Source organism: Macrobrachium nipponense, chromosome 2 (assembly GCF_015104395.2).
Source record: "Macrobrachium nipponense isolate FS-2020 chromosome 2, ASM1510439v2, whole genome shotgun sequence".
In the NCBI taxonomy this organism is placed as follows: domain Eukaryota; kingdom Metazoa; phylum Arthropoda; class Malacostraca; order Decapoda; family Palaemonidae; genus Macrobrachium; species Macrobrachium nipponense.
In genome coordinates this window covers 114,079,701-114,096,218 of record NC_087201.1, presented here as the reverse complement: position 1 = coordinate 114,096,218, position 16,518 = coordinate 114,079,701, and the positions used below count along the sequence as shown (strand labels likewise).

The 16,518-nt window shown below is 38.8% G+C and overlaps 1 protein-coding gene across 1 annotated transcript in view; it reads right to left on the bottom strand.

The window, feature by feature from the left end:
• The window catches only part of LOC135220917 (transcriptional regulator ATRX-like), a 507,237-nt gene that overhangs the window by 30,823 nt on the left and 459,896 nt on the right, over positions 1-16,518 (bottom strand).

Genomic DNA, 16,518 nt, shown 5'->3' with positions numbered 1-16,518 from the left:
TAGAGTACAGTATTGTAATGGATACTGTATTTGCCACACTAACAAATTTACAGTAACCCCCCGTATTCACAGGGGATGCATACCACAACCCTCCACAAGTAGTTAAAATCCACGAATACTTGAAACCCCCCTCTAAAAATGCTTATTGCTGCTTATCTTGCAAGTTCAAACACCAAATTTACACCTTAAACTATCATCCTACATCAAATATACAGTAGTACCTCAGACTTCACACTTAATCCATTCCTGAAGGCTGTTCAAAATAGGATTTGTTCGAAATATGAAACAAATACCCACATAAGCAATAAAGGGAATCAGGTTACTTCCTTCCACCCAACACAGTCCCCCTTTTCACATTTTTTAAATTAATATCTTCAAAAGTTAAATTAAGTGTAAAGTAATAAAACTGTATGTTATATGAAGTTAAATTTTCTTAAAAACTTTGTTCCCATGTACGACTTATGAACTGTTTGGTGAAAATGTTGCACGGCCGGCTAGGGGATGGAGAGAGGTGAGACAGGAACCCTTTGAGGAAAACAAAATGGTTGCAGTAGGCAAAGGTTGATAAAATAAATTTTATTCACATTTTACAAGGGTAACCAAAGGAATTAATAATGTGTATGTCCTATTGTGTCAGAGAGAGAGAGAGAGAGAGAGAGAGAGAGAGAGAGAGAGAGAGAGAGAGAGAGAGAGAGAGAGAATTATGTATGACAACTGATGATATGTTTACATTTGGATCTCAAGTGCATGAAAGATTAATCATGCCACAATACTTCACCTTATTGCTGGCAAATGGCAGAACTGAATAAACATGAGGATTTTGTAAACAAATAAGTAATAAGTAAAGAATGCAAGAATAGCGAGATTTAAAAACTTTCCATAAGGAAGTTGTTTAATCAAAATTAAAGACACACAGAAGCTGAACGCAGCGCCAGTTTGTTTATTATGGAGCTGAGTTACTTTTACAGTGGTAAAAAATTGTCCCTCCCCCTAAGCCAGATACAGGAAAAGATCAAGAATTGAACTAAAATCTTACTAATTCACTATATTTTCTTTAATAAATTGATATTTTACTACAGGCGGCCCTCGGTTAGCGGCAAGGGTTCAGTTCCTGACTGCCAACACTAAGTGGTTTTTGACGCCAAGTGATTTTAAAGCCTACGGCAGCCACACACCTTCTTTCGAAATTCTAGACCAGTTAACAGCGTCCTAGACCAGTCAAACGGCGCCATAATCCCGCAATAAGTAGAATTATATTTATGCAGTATAGTACTATAGAATTTATTGTACAGTAGTACTGTATACAATGCATTATAGTATTATAAATACTGTAAAGTGAAAAAAGCCTAGCTTTAATGCTTTGTGTGTCTAGAGTATGTAAAGATATAATAAGGTTTTAAATAGTGTACAGGTAGCTGTAGTGTTCAAGTTATGAAAATCCAATTTTACGAGAGACCAAATTACAATAGCCAAACTTTATCCCATCTTCTAGTTACATATGCAAAAACAGCAAAAGAAATTATGAAAGTATGGTTTTAACGTTAATACTCTATGCATAAACGTGTACAGCCATGAATAACCGAATGATAACTTTTTTTTCTAAGTACAACTGAATTGGACAACTTCCGTTTAGCTTGTATTTCAATCATCGTACTATAGTACACTGTTACAGTAGTTGTTATAGTACACTGTTACAGTAGTTGTTATAAATGATGTTATGTAGAACAGAACTGAGATATCTTAATGTAATAACTTTATTCGCTAGAGATCAAAGATCAATATAGATCAAAGATCAATCGAGAAATATGCTGTTAAATTTAAACCTAGTTATAACTGAAGCTGAGAAAACTGTTCAAGCTGCTAATGACTATTATCAGGCATCGGCAACAAGGATACAACTCCAGTAAACGTATGCCATCAAACACCACCCTAGATAAAATTGAGATAAAATAATTTTAATCAAAACTACTGTGCTTGAAAGAACACATTTTACTGTTGGTTTCACGCCAATATAAGATAAATAACGTAAAGTTCGTATTACGATGATATAAAGGAAAATTGCAAACGGAATCACGTCATTTTTTACACAATAAACATGCCGCCAACATAATCTGTTAACGAAAAAGAAATTTGTTCACAATCACAAGACATATTCAATTCATATTTCCACCTAAAAGCACGTCGTATAAGGAAAAATAACCTTGTCTCATATGAGTCAAGTATCTAGAAATTTGTTTATGCTAATTAGAATTGCGTTAAATATGGCAAAACAAACTTGTATTCACCATCAGCTGACGAAAAAGAAATTTGTTCACAATCACAAGACATATTCAATTCATATTTCCACCTAAAAGCACGTCGTATAAGGAAAAATAACCTTGTCTCATATGAGTCAAGTATCTAGAAATTTGTTTATGCTAATTAGAATTGCGTTAAATATGGCGAAACAAACTTGTATTCACCATCAGCTGATTCAAAACCAAAACATTGGCCGCTCTGCAGAATACTGGCTTATATTCGCCGTAATATTTTATAATACACATTTCAAACATAAATGGATGAAAACTTATAATAAAAAGCTAAAGTTTCATTAACAAAATGAGTTATAATTAGCTCCCAAATTAATAAAATAACACCATGCATATTTCGTAACAGTGGTGGACAAGAACGAACATGAGAAAACATCCTCTGACAACATGGAGGGTAGTTACAAAAGCTGCCTTTTAAGTAAAAAAAGAATTTGTAATCATATGTTATTTTTTTTTTTATGAAAAAATAAAACACAAAATAAAACTACCCTATACATAATATGATATTGTTATAATAACAATAATTTCGTACATATTACCTGGGCAGAGATAATACGTATCTAAGACTCCGTCGTCCCCCGACAGGAAATTCAAATTTCGCTGGGGGCCACTTTGCGCTACAGGTATTCGGTGATCTACCTGCCTGCCCCTTGGTTCCGGCATGACTAGAACCAGTTTCCCTTTCTATCATATTTTCTCGGTCTTCCACCTGTCCTCCTGCGGGAGGCTGGGTGGGGAGGGGCGCATTAATCGTATATCATCGTGTCAGAACGGTAAGTCATGTATGGAAAACTTTAATTGGTTTATAACAATACATTTCATACATACTTACCTGGCAGATATATACTTAGCTAAGACTCCGTCGTCCCCGACAGAAATTCAAATTTCGCGCCACTCGCTACAGGTAGGTCAGGTGATCTACCTGCCTGCCCTGGGCGGCAGGACTAGGAACCATTCCCGTTTTCTATCATATTTTCTCCTCTTCCACCTGTCTCCTGCGGGAGGCTGGGTGGGCCATTAATCGTATATCTGCCAGGTCAAGTATGTATGAAAACTTTATTGTATTATAACAATATCATTTCATACAATGAACTTACCTGTCAGATATATACTTAGCTGATTGGCACCCTTTGGTGAAGGGTAAGAGACAGCTAAAATGGAATAGACAGGTAAACAACATATGTTGTAGGTATAAAAGAAAAACCTTGGTTCCTACCTGATAGGTGGTAGACTTCGTGGCTGTTGCCCGGTAGTCTGCATCACCTCAAGACTTTAGCGAGATATGTGATCTATGGCTAAGAGTTCTTGTGGGTCTGTCGATGGGTATATGAACCGCTTACTCGGCAGAGCCTGAAAGGACTTTGTCAATGGGTACTGGACCACTTCTATGACAACACACCTTATGAAGGAGCACACAACCATCCCGACCACCTGATCCTAACCACCATGTTAGTATAAAGAATTGTTCTGAGTTATCCCCGAACTCATTACAAACAACCCATAACTCGAAACTAATACGCATTCATACAAAAATTCTCAAAAAAAAAATTTTAATACTCCTCTAAAAGATATCACAAGAGTTCCTTACTGAACAACAGTGACTGGCCGCCAGTGCAGCACCGAGCCCTCTTTGTCAGCAGAAATCTAGAACATATCTAGTAGAAGGTATGTACAAAGTTAAGGATTGGTGTTTGCTCCCGTACCCAGTATCGTATCCGCCGATACGAAAGGCCCCAGAGAAAAACATTTCTCGTATGTTCACGCGAACGTCTTTAAGATAGTGAGATGCAAATACCGAATTGCACCTCCATATGTCGTATCAAAGATTTTCTTTAGCGACATATTCTTCTGAAAAGAGAGAGACGTCGCCACTGTTCGAACGTTCATGAGCTTTTACTCGTGTTAACAAAAGTGGAAAAGAAAGGTCGTCAGGACAGATCTTGTGAGCATCTGTAATGACGCTCCTTATGAAGAAAGCTAATGCATTCTTAGACATGATTCTTGTGGGGTCCTTAATCGAACACCAAAGACCTTGCCTAGAGCCTCCCATTTGTTTCTTCCTTTGTAAGTAGAACTTCAAGGCTCTTACAGGGCAAAGAGACCTTTCTGTTTCTCTACCCACTAGACTCGATAAGCCTTTAATCTCGAATCTCTTGGGCCAGGGATTCGAGGGGTTTTCATTTTTTCGCTAGAAAAAGTGTTCTAAACAAGCACGAAGGCTGAGTCTCTGTTGAAGCCGACTTCATCTTCAAGGGCGTGAAGTTCACCAATTCTTTTGGCTGTCGCCAAAGATAGGAGAAACAAGCATTTCCTCATTAAATCCCTAAACGAAGCTAAATGAGGAGGCTCGAATCTGTCAGACGAAAGGAACTTGAGAACTACATCCAGGTTCCAGCTGGGAGGAGTTAGTTCCTTAGATTTTGTTGTTTCAAACGATCTAATCAAGTCGTGCAGATCTTTATTATCAGCAATCTCTAGGTCTCTGTTTCTGAAGACTGCCGAAAGCATGCTCCTGTATCCTTTTATAGTCGATACAGATAAGTGAGAGTCCTCTCTCAGGAACAAAAGGAAATCAGCGATTTCGGTTATAGAGGTACTGGAGGAGGACAACTTCTTAGACTTACACCACCTTCTAAAAACCTCCCACTTAGACTGATAGACTCGTCTAGTGGAAGCTCTGCGGGCTCTAGCGATAGCGCTTGCAGCTTCGCGAGAAAACCCCCGATAGTCGAAAGGCAGTCAGAGCGAGAGCGGGGAGGTTTTGATGAAACCTCTCGAAGTGTGGCTGTCTGAGAAGATCCATCCTTCTTGGAAGGGATCTGGGGAAGTCTACTGTCCACTCCAGCACCCTCTGCAAACCAATCTTGTGCTCGCCAAAACGGGGCTATCAGGTCATTCTTGTTCCGTTGGACGCTACAAACTTTCTCACACTTGCCCCAGGATTTGAAAGGGGGAAAAGCGTACACGTCTACACGAGACCAGTCTAGCAGGAAGGCGTCGACCACGAGAGCTCTTGGGTCTTCCACCACTGAGCAAAAGACTTCCAGCCTTTTGGAAAGGAATGTGCGAACAGATCCCAAAGACTCTGACACACCTCTGAATGAAGGGTCCATTCTGTGTGAAGGACCTGGTTTCTCCTGCTCAGTCTGTCCGCCCTGACGTTTCTCGTACCCTGAACAAATCTTGTCAGGAGGGAGATGTTCCTCTGGGAGGTCCAAAGTAGCAGATCTCTTGCTATTTCGTATAGGAACAAGGAGTGTGTTCCTCCTTGCTTCCGAATGTAGGAAAGGGCGGTAGTGTTGTCCACATTCACTTGGACCACACTGTTTGCCACAAAAGGTTCGAAGAACTTTAGAGCCAAGTGTACTGCCAGAAAATCTTTGCAATTTATGTGCCAGGACACCTGTGCTGCCTTCCAGGTGCCTGACACTTCTCTCGTCCTAGTGTTGCTCCCCAACCCTTCTCCGATGCGTCTGAATTCATACACTCGGCTTGGGTTCGGAAACTTCCAGAGAAATTCCCTTGTTCTCTTTTAGAGGGGACAACCACCATTGCAGGTGTGGTTTCATTTCCATTGGAAGGAGAAAACTGTCGGAGAGAAGTCCCGTCTTCCAATTCCAAGATCTCCTTAGGAAAAACTGAAGAGGATGAAGATGAAGTCTTCCTAGAGGAAAGAACTGTTCGAGCGAGGAAAGGGTCCCTAGAAGGCTTAACCATTCCCTCGCCGAAGTTCGTTCTTTCCCTAAGAAGAGAGAGACTTTTTCCAAGCCTCTCACGATTCTCTCTTGCAAAGGAAATACTCGAAAACCCCGAGAATCCATCTGAATCCCCAGATAGACTAAGTTCTGTCTGGGGATCAGCTGTGACTTCTCGAGGTTCACGAGTAGTCCCAACGACTTTATCAGGTCTAGGGTCAAAGAAAGGTCCTCCAAACACTCTCTCTCTGTTCTGGCCCTGATGAGCCAATCGTCCAGATATAGAGAGATGACGACCCTTGAGGTGAAGAAACCTCGCCACATTCTTCATCAGGTTTGTGAAGACCTGAGGAGCTCTGGACAGGCCGAAACACAAGGCCCTGAACTTGAAAGATTCCTTCCCCCCGTCATGAAACGGATGTACATTCTTCGAAGAAGAAGGGTGAATCGGGAACATGAAAATAAGCGTCCTGTAGATCCAGAGACATCATCCAATCTCCTTGACGCCTGAAAGACGTCTCGCGCTTGTAAGGCTCTTCATGCCTGGAGGACGCTTCACGTTCTGGCAGGCGAAAGAAGACGAGACTTCTTAATAGGAAGTCTAGCGTCCTTCTTGCGAGGGGGATCCCTCGAAAGAACTCCAACTAAAGAGGCTAACTGTTCCTGCACAGCTAACAATATCCTCTTGGAAGCCACACCAGCGTCCTCTTCAATAGAAGAAGCAGGAGACCTCGAAGGTGTGCGATCCTCAACTACCGATCGAGGAGGCGTCGAGACCATCTTAGACTTCTTGATAGAAGAGGGGGCTTCCTCCGAGAAGCGCTCCGGGCTCGAGTCAAACGCGGGCTCTTTCCAGTGCCTTTTCAATGGCCTAGAAAGATCCGAGTCCGTCCACCCTCGTTTTAGGTGAAGGAAGAACCGGACGACAAGAAACAGTCTCATAGGACGCTTCTATTAAAGCGGTCCTGAGCAGTCTGTAGCGAAAAACAGAACCTGCTGAAGGGAACGCCTGACCGTTGGGGATTCCCCACAACCTCCGTACGGCTTTCGACTTTCCTTCTCCTCTGGGTATGTGAGTTTGGAAGAGGTCTAGGCCTGGGAGCATCGCAGGGACGGTCAGACGCCCCCTCCACAACACTGGGAACACTCACTTCACTAAGTAAATCACTATCACTTCCCTTACCTTGCATGGCCGCCATTTTTGTCTTCATCTTACGAAGAGTAGCCTTCAGATTGGCGATTTCAGAAGCCGAATCCGAATGCAAAGCCTGTGAGGGTTCAGATACAGAGGGAGAATCAAAATCATTAATAACAGGAGAGTTAGACTCAGAAAAAGGCTCAATAGGCCTTGTACTCACACCCTTTTGTGCAGCCCGTCTAATTCTATCCCTCTCTAACTTCTTCAAGTAAGAAGTTAGAGTCTTCCATTCATTAGCATTCAACTTTTCACACTCAATACAGGTGTTAGCTAAAGAACAGTCAAACCCCCTACACTTACGACATACAGTGTGAGGATCAACCGAAGCCTTCGGTATCCTCACCTTGCAGCCTACATTCACACACACTCTCACACTAACACTTGAATCAGACATTCTATCAGAAAAATCAAAAGCAAGTCCAAATCCAGTCCATGGTAGCGAATGCCAAAACAACGATCCAGTACGTCACCAAGAAATCCAATAAAGATGATCAAAAAGTCTTGAAAAGCGAATTCCAGTCAGGAGGTAGTAACAACAATGTTGATACCACCGGCGACAGGGCAGGCAGGTAGATCACCTGACCTACCTGTAGCGAGTGGCGCGAAATTTGAATTTCTGTCGGGGACGACGGAGTCTTAGCTAAGTATATATCTGACAGGTAAGTTCATTGTATGAAAATATTTTTATAAATATTTTAAACATAAAAGCCTGAACATTTATAAAATTGACACATTGATTGCTAAATTTGCATACTTTTTAACTCCTTTCTGAAGAGTGGCAGGCAACGGCTTACAAGAACGAACATGAAAAAAATTGTATTTATAATGTGAAGGGCAGTTTCAAAGGCTGCCTTAGTGCCTTAATATCATATTTCTGTGCAGAAATAAAAATACCCTATATGTAATACATTTTCATACACATTTTAAACATAAAAGCATGAACACATAAAATCAACACATTGATCGCTAAATTTGCACTCTTTTTAACTCTATATTTTCAAGAGAGCGGCATGCAGCGGCTCACAAGAAAGAACATGAAAAAACATTGTATTTATAATGTGAAAGGCAGTATTTTTCTGTGCAGAAATAAAAATACCCTATATGTAATACACTTTCATACACATTTTAAACATAAAAGCATGAACATTTATGAATCGACACATCCATAGTTAAAATTTGCACTTATGTAACTTGATATTTTTGGCATAGAACAGCGTCACAGGCATATATTTTACCCTAATACCTATGTAATAACTCTCCATAAAATTTGTAGATACCATTTGCATAACCTTCATGGTCTGAACAGCATTTCTACAAATGTATGAACTTGTTAGACATAACGGCACTAGCGGTGCTCTTAACCAAAAATTGTGCCATAAAAATACCTTAAAATGTCTTATTTTTTAATTAATACTTTTGACAACAGCCATAAAACTAATTCACCGCTAAGGGATTGCACCGTTAACCGTGGGCCACCTATATTTGAAAATTAGTAAACCATTTATCATAAAAACCAAGCAAACATACAGATTATATGGGTAGTCAGACTGTGCAGGCTGGGGCAGCAAGAAGCGGCAAATGTTTCCATGGTGGGTCAGTGACAAGGAATGACTTTGTCGGGCTGAGGTGGCAACAGAGCATTAACCCAGCACAGAGGTGATGTCAAATCTCAGGAAAACAATTTTAGAAACATTCATTTTCCCATCAAAAAGTTGGTCATTCTTAAACATATGAAGTTTTATTATAAAAGTGAGTAATTACCATATATTTAGTTAGTATAAAAAAATCTGACATTTCTTCATCACTGTCGTGGCATATTTAGAGAACTGTGGCAACTGTGCAGCCGTCTTAGTTTGACCATAGTCCATCTAAGGAGACATCGTGTGGTCACTTATCTCTAGGAACAGGCTTACTATTTATTCACAGTATTCTAATGATTTTTGTCTAGCATTGTTTAAACTTCTACACTGTTGCTGTTTACAACTTCTGGCAGAGAGGAGAGAGAGAGAGAGAGAGAGAGAGAGAGAGAGAGAGAGAGAGAGAGAGAGAGAGAGAGAAGAGAAGAGAGAGAGAGAGAGAGAGAGAGAGAGAGAGAGAGAGAGAGAGAGAGAGTCACTCCCCCCGAAAAGGGTTTTTTTCACAACCATCTACAGAATTCTTGCAGAATTTATAATACGACCATGTGGTAGGATTTAAGGCTCTGCCATAAGGTTTAAAATGCTATAGAAGTTAGGAGAACTCTCGCCTTATTTGCATCAGGCATACAATACACGATGCAGTTGGAACCATAAAGACTCATGTCACACTAACCAATCAGCACCCAAGCTGCCTGGGTGTGAGTGAGTGAATCACAGTGCATCGTCTGTGTGTTGTTTGTATTTAGTATAAAGAATGAAACATTTTTAATCAATTTGTATTTTTCATAGCTTACATACCTTCAGTCTTAACAATAGGATAATCTTCTTGCGCCAGCTGGAAACTGGTTAAAAGTAATCAAAGATTGTAAAGCAAGGAGTCCGTGACATCTGGCAACTCATGCATACATGAGGTGGAAGCTGGTCACCAACCAGGCATAGAACCCTGTGATGCATCAGTCTTTCCCCCAACCCAGAAAAGAGAGAGGGGCGGCTAGAGTTGGACAGTGAATGTTGCGACCTCTGGTTTGTAGTTATGAAAAATACTAATTGATGAAAAATGTGTCATTTGTTCATACGTGGAACAAACCTTTGGTCTTGACAATAATAGACTTATACTTGGAGAGAGGTACAAGTATCCTAAACTGGCTGGGAGTTTAACCCATATGACAACCCTTCCTAGAAGAACAAGTTCTAAAGAAGGGAGTCAAAGACCATGAGAGAATAGACCATCGGATATCTAAAACCTCAGCCGTCTGGGTTGAAACACAATGACATATGGGCAGATTCATTGCATTCCAGGAACAAAAGAAAACTCTGCCAGTTCAAGCAACAAACCATATAAGCTACATAAGTTTGTCACCACTCCTCGCTCCCCTTGGTAGAGAGAGAGGAGCACATGCTACTGAATAGCAGATCAGTTCCAGCATAAGATGTGTCTATTCTTTGACACTCCCATAGGAAGAGAGGTCAGCCATCTCACTCACTCCCTCCCTCTTTCACACAATCATCCTAGGTAAGATACAAACTGTCCTGCCCGGGGCACTGGGTGAATTACACTTGTTGGCCAGCCACCACTGGACCCAAGGATAAACAAAAAAAGTATCCAAAGCCTTGTGGGCAATGTCCATTAGGTAAAAGGAAGTGAAAGTGGATTGACATAGCCAAGAACCAATGCTCAAAATTCTATGAACAAACAAGACAAGTTTTTCCTAAATGCTAGAGAGGAACTTATACCTCTGATGTCATGTGCTCTAGCCTGCACAGACTCAGTGACAGAACTAGCATGTGAGGAGTAAGCCTGTTTAATCATCTCGCATAACCAGAATGAGATCGTGTTCTTTGACACTTCCCTTCTGGACCAGCCTGTGCTAACAAAAAGTCTACAGCACCTAATCTTAGGTGACGAGTCCTCTTTAGATAGCATCGCAGTGCTCTGACGGGGCAAAGCAAGAGCTCTGATAGCCAAAACAGCAAGACCTTTCTCAACCGAGGAAGATCAGAAAATCCGCTATCCGCTGGACAGAAGCTGAGTGGAGAAAAACCCCATCGATGACACCAATCACAGTAGACTGTCCATTTCCCCTGGTAACCAGGCAGCCCACGGTTACAGTTGGTATCAGTTACCGGCATGTCAGTTTTATGGCGCTTGTTCAATAGTCATAACTGGGTTTTACCATCTATAAGGTTATAGCACTGTTGTCTGATTAACAGTGCCTTACCCTAAGTGCTGATACCACCTCATAAAATAAAAACACAACAAATATACATATTTTTCTTGGCTCTTTTAAAAAGTTATCCTTTACTTCCCTGTATCTAATAATACTGTATGTAGCCTTATATTACTATTATATTATAAAATACAAACAAGCCAGTCATGTTTTGGCTTGGAAAATCCAGCTGAGGGCGGGGATAAGATTATTTTGCTGTAGCTAAATTCAGAGCAATTTTCTTGCTTCTATTTACTGTAAATTAAACTTTAGACACTGTTTATATGGGACAAGGATATTTTTAGTTATATGAAGTGTTTTGAAGTTGAAATATGAAAAATACTTCTTCTTGTGAACTACATTGTTATTTTTTTTTCGTTAATAGAAGGCACCATTGTCTGGTTATTGGTACTTAGCCTAGGCGCCAAAAGACCCTCATGAAATACAAACGTAACGAATATGCATCTTTTCATTGGCTCCTTAAAAGTTATGCTTTACTTCACTGTATCCCTTAATACTGTATGTACTCATATTACTATAGTATTGTTACAGTAGTGCCTCAGGTTACAAAATTAATCAATTCCGAAGTGGCCTTCGTAACCTGATTTTTTCGTATCTAGAACTACATTTTACATGTAAATTACCTAATTTGTTCCAAGCCCTACAAAAATACCACAGTAAATTTTATAATAAAGCTAAATTGACTGATAAACATTGAAATACAACAATTTGGACCATTCAATACCTAACCTAACCGTGACTGTACCTGTAAATAAAGTGCATTAGTGTAGAGGGTACAAGAAATAATGTTGGTACATGTACGTACATATGTAGTAAAATGTGGAACCTTTCCTTTCGAATGAGGCGATGTCCGAAAGAGGCAACAGAGGAGGACAAATAGCACAAAACATGAACACTTAACTTTACGAAACATTAAAAAATGGCAGAAAACATTAACACTAAACTTTACGAATTACATTAACAAATGGCAGAAAACATTAACACTTCTTGATTATCTCCATCTTCATAAAAAGCATCCTCTTCTTTCCGTGAACTTCAGCAACATTCTTGGGATCCATGGCTAATAACGTAAGTAATCAAGTTCACACACAACAAGATAAAGTAACTTACAGCACAACGAAAGCATCATCACTAACACGAATTTACGTTAACAAACGAAATCTATGTGAACGAACGAATTCCAGATGTTTACGATAACACTGCTGCAATGGTCAAGGAATGCCTTTACATAGAGGCATGATGGGACAGATGCAGACCGATAGGAGAGCAGGATCTTACGGTGGTGACTAGCATCAGGAACCAATGGGAGAGTGGGAGGATGGTGGCGAGTCTACTGAGTTGGCGGCGCACTTGTTTTAAAATTGTTCTCTGCGGCCCGGGCGAATCTCGGACTTTACAGTACATACACCCTTTCGCAACCTGAATTATTTTTGTACACTGAAGCAAAAAACCTTCGTCTTTGCCTTTGTAACATAAATTTTTCGTACGTTGGGATATAACTGTATTATAAAATACAAACAGAGCAATCAATGTTTTGGTTTGGAAAAATCAGCTGAGAGTGGAGGTGAGATTATTTTGCTGTATTTAACTCAATTCAGAGAAATTTTATTGCTTTTATTTAGTGTTAATTAACCTCGAGAAGCACTATATGTATGGGACAAGGTTATTTTTCACTATAGGAAGAGTTTCAAGTTGAAATATAACTTGGATAAATCTTCCTGTGAAGTTTACTCTGTTTTTTCCATCTGTCACCCGCCTGTGGTGTTTTCGTATGGTAACACTGCGGTCCCGGGCTTTAAATAGTTATGCTAAGTGTAAGTTTTAGGTAGATAAAATTATATCTGGGTGTACCTATGCAACTGAAAAATGTTTTAATAATTTACTGTATGCGAATTGCACCATTAATATTCAAAATAGGATATTATCATTGTTAAATGTAAGCTGCCTTTTTGGGGTCGCAAATGGAACAGCCAAACGTAGTGGTGGGAAAATTGCTTCTCTCGCTGTTCACTACAGCACGATGTCAACTTTATTGGACCACACCTACTCTGCTACTAAGCTACGTGTTACTTCATTACATGTATATCAGTATATACTTTTAATTTTTATTAAGTGCGTTTTAGCCACATATGATATGACGTAATTTGATTTAGTATCTGTTTAATGGAATTTGTGGAAATGTTATTTTTGCATTGACCGTATTTGGAAAGAAGAAACCTCTGGTTGTACTGCTTTTTACTTAAAGCTGTCACCTTATTCGCTAAAGTCACTGGCATTAATATCATTGCTGTTATTATAATGGATTCACTTAAACTGTAACCCCATGAATGGTGCATCTTGATTAACGAATTACAGTTGAGTGAGAGGGGGGAGGCGGGTGGAGTGTGTTGTTCCATCTCCCTCTCACACTCCCTCTTTCCTGGACCGTAATACAACTTATTCAGACAAATCACCTGTTCACTTTATTTCTATGAGGAAGTATTCGTTCTCGAGACCGTTTTTCAGCCAAGAATATTAGGGTGGTAATCATACATACAATGCTGACTATCTTTATGACAAGCAGTTATAAGGAATAACAATGAAGGATTTCTTTTACATAAAAGTGTCTGCTGCTACTGCACGATTCTATGGTAATTTCTTATTTCTCATAGTTGACTGAAACAAATTTGTAGCTACTCCTTTTATTCAACATTACAATTATGTTAAAAAGACGTATCAGTGCTAGGCAACATGTTATTAATAAGAGAACTTGTAAACTGAGTCTGGCTGTTCCATTCGCCACCCCGAAAAGGCAGCTTACATTCAACTATAATAACAATATCCTATTTCGAATATTAACAGTGTAACTCGCATACAGTAAATTATTAAAAGAATTTCCAGTTACAAATGTACACCCAGATATCCTTCTATTTACCTAAAACTTCCACATAGCATAACTATTAAGTCTGGGATGCAGTGTTACCAAATAAACACACCACATGTGGGTGGACAGATGGAAAAAAACAGAGTATAGATTCAAGTTATTTTTTGTTAATAGATGGTGTCAGGAGCATATTTTTTGTGTAAAAAAAATTAACAAATTCCATTTGCTATTTTCATAATAAGCGATTTACAAACAGTGGTACCTTGGCTCATGAACAAATCGGGTTACAAACCAGATGTTTAAAAAATTTTGTTTCGGTTTGCGAACCGTGCTTCAAGCCACGAACACACAAACATCCCCAGAAATGGTTCATTGAAAGCACCGTAATATTTTAAAATGCTTTTTGACTGTTAATCGGTCTTTTTAATTTTATTTATTTATTCTTCTACTGAAGAAATGGTACTGAGTATGCATAAGGAGCCCTTTTAACTTTAAAAAACCTCACCAAAAATATAGGGTTGTCTTATACACCGAGTATAAAAAGCAAACCTTAAATCCTGCCGAGATTTTCAATGATAGGCTAACTCCTGAAGTGTTGATAGTTGCGTCAATAGTTAACTAGCATCACAACTATCAACACTGTAAACAATAAATATGTAATAACGGTGAAAACCGTAGGTAATTTAGGTTAATCACTAGCGACACAATTAATTGATACTGCCAAGAAAACAACTGTAATTACCATGGATAATTACCATAATTAGGCATTAGGATGAGCGAGCTTTCAATTTCTGGAGGAAATGATAATTTGCAAAATTTAAATGTATTCCAGAATATGAACATTGTCATTTTACACCATTTGCATTTGATATTGTTTACATCTTAAAAATCACTGATTGAGTACTACTGCTACCTTTATTGCCATTAGCTGCTAGATGTAATTCAAAGATACTTTTTCTTGTACATTAACAAAGTTTGGCTTAAAACCTGCATAATACAAGATTGTATCTACATTAAGTGTGATTTTGCCAGTTCCAGACATCACTTTCGCCTGCTCTCCATTATTCATTTTATCATCACCCTTTGCTATAACCTGCAGCTTTTATTTACTGGGATTCTTTCTTCAGATGTCCATTGCATGAGGAATAGGTAAAAATATATTTTATATTTTACTTTTGGAAGCCACCACTGAGAATTGACAGTTAAGGAAAATGATGTCAGCCATCAGCTGTTTCTCGATTCTGTTGTTTGTGTTGGAACAGGTTTACAAAGGCTTCGTCCGTAATTCTAAAACCTGGGATGACTTAGTGGAAGATAGCGCACCATCATGAGAGAGAGAGAGAGAGAGAGAGAGAGAGAGAGAGAGAGAGAGAGAGAGAGAGAGAGAGAGAGTGTTAGGTTATTATACTGACAGATATCCATTAGCAAAAGTCAATTAATAGTTGTGTTATTGAGAATGATGATAATTTTAATAAAACTGTTATTTTACTATATCTAATCGTATTGCAAGTATTATTACCATATCAATTTATTATTATGAACATAGCGATCTGCCATCTGCATTCTGGTTTTGTTACATTCGTAAAATATCTAATTTCATTTTACCGATATCATCACCGTCTTTAGTTGCTGAATGGAACTTAATTCCGAAGATGTTTTTCTTAAATCACCAAAGCTGGGTTTAAAAATTGCAACTATTTTGTTTATGAACGTAATAAATTAAATGAGGTACATGCATGTTTTTGCTATTTCCAGACTGCTTTTGCCTCCAAAATGATGTCACCAATCCGCTGTTTCTTGGGTCTGTTAGTTTATGTTGGTAAGGCCGAGCTCGTAGCTCAATTTGTTTTCCCATCAAATTAATTTTCCCCATTGAAAATATTTAAAAAGCCATTAATCCATTCCTGCCCTCAAAATGCCATCCCATATTTTTGTTTCATGTTATTAAATAAGGAAAATACATTTCTAAATAACAAATATTGTATAAAAACACAATAGAAAGCGTATATAAAGATTATAACAAGGTTTCATACAGTGTACAGGTAGTGTTCAAGTTACAATAATTCGCCTTATGATAATCCGATTTTACGAGAGACCAAATTACAACAGCTTAACTTTATCCCATCTTCTAGTTAAACGTTCAAACACAGCAAAAGAAAATAATGAAAGTATTGTTTTAATGTTATACTCGTTCTGTAAATGTATACAGCCATGATCAACCGAACGAGAATCAACTTATTTTGCTAAGTACAACCGAATTGGATGACAACATCATCTGTTTGGCTTAGTTTTCAACCATTGTACGATAATAAAAACTTACCATACTTATGTTATAAATGACGTTATGTAGAGAATAGGACTGAGATATTTTTATGTAGCAACTTTATTCACTATAGGTATGTCAAAGATCAACAAAGATCAACATTAAATTTAAAACTAAGTTGTAGCTAAAGCTGAGAAAAATGTTCAAGCTGCCAATGACTTTTATCGTGCATCAGCAACAAGGGTAAAACTCCCATCAACTATGCCATCAAACACAACCGTATATAAAATTGAGAGAAAATCATTTCAATCAAAACTACTGGGCT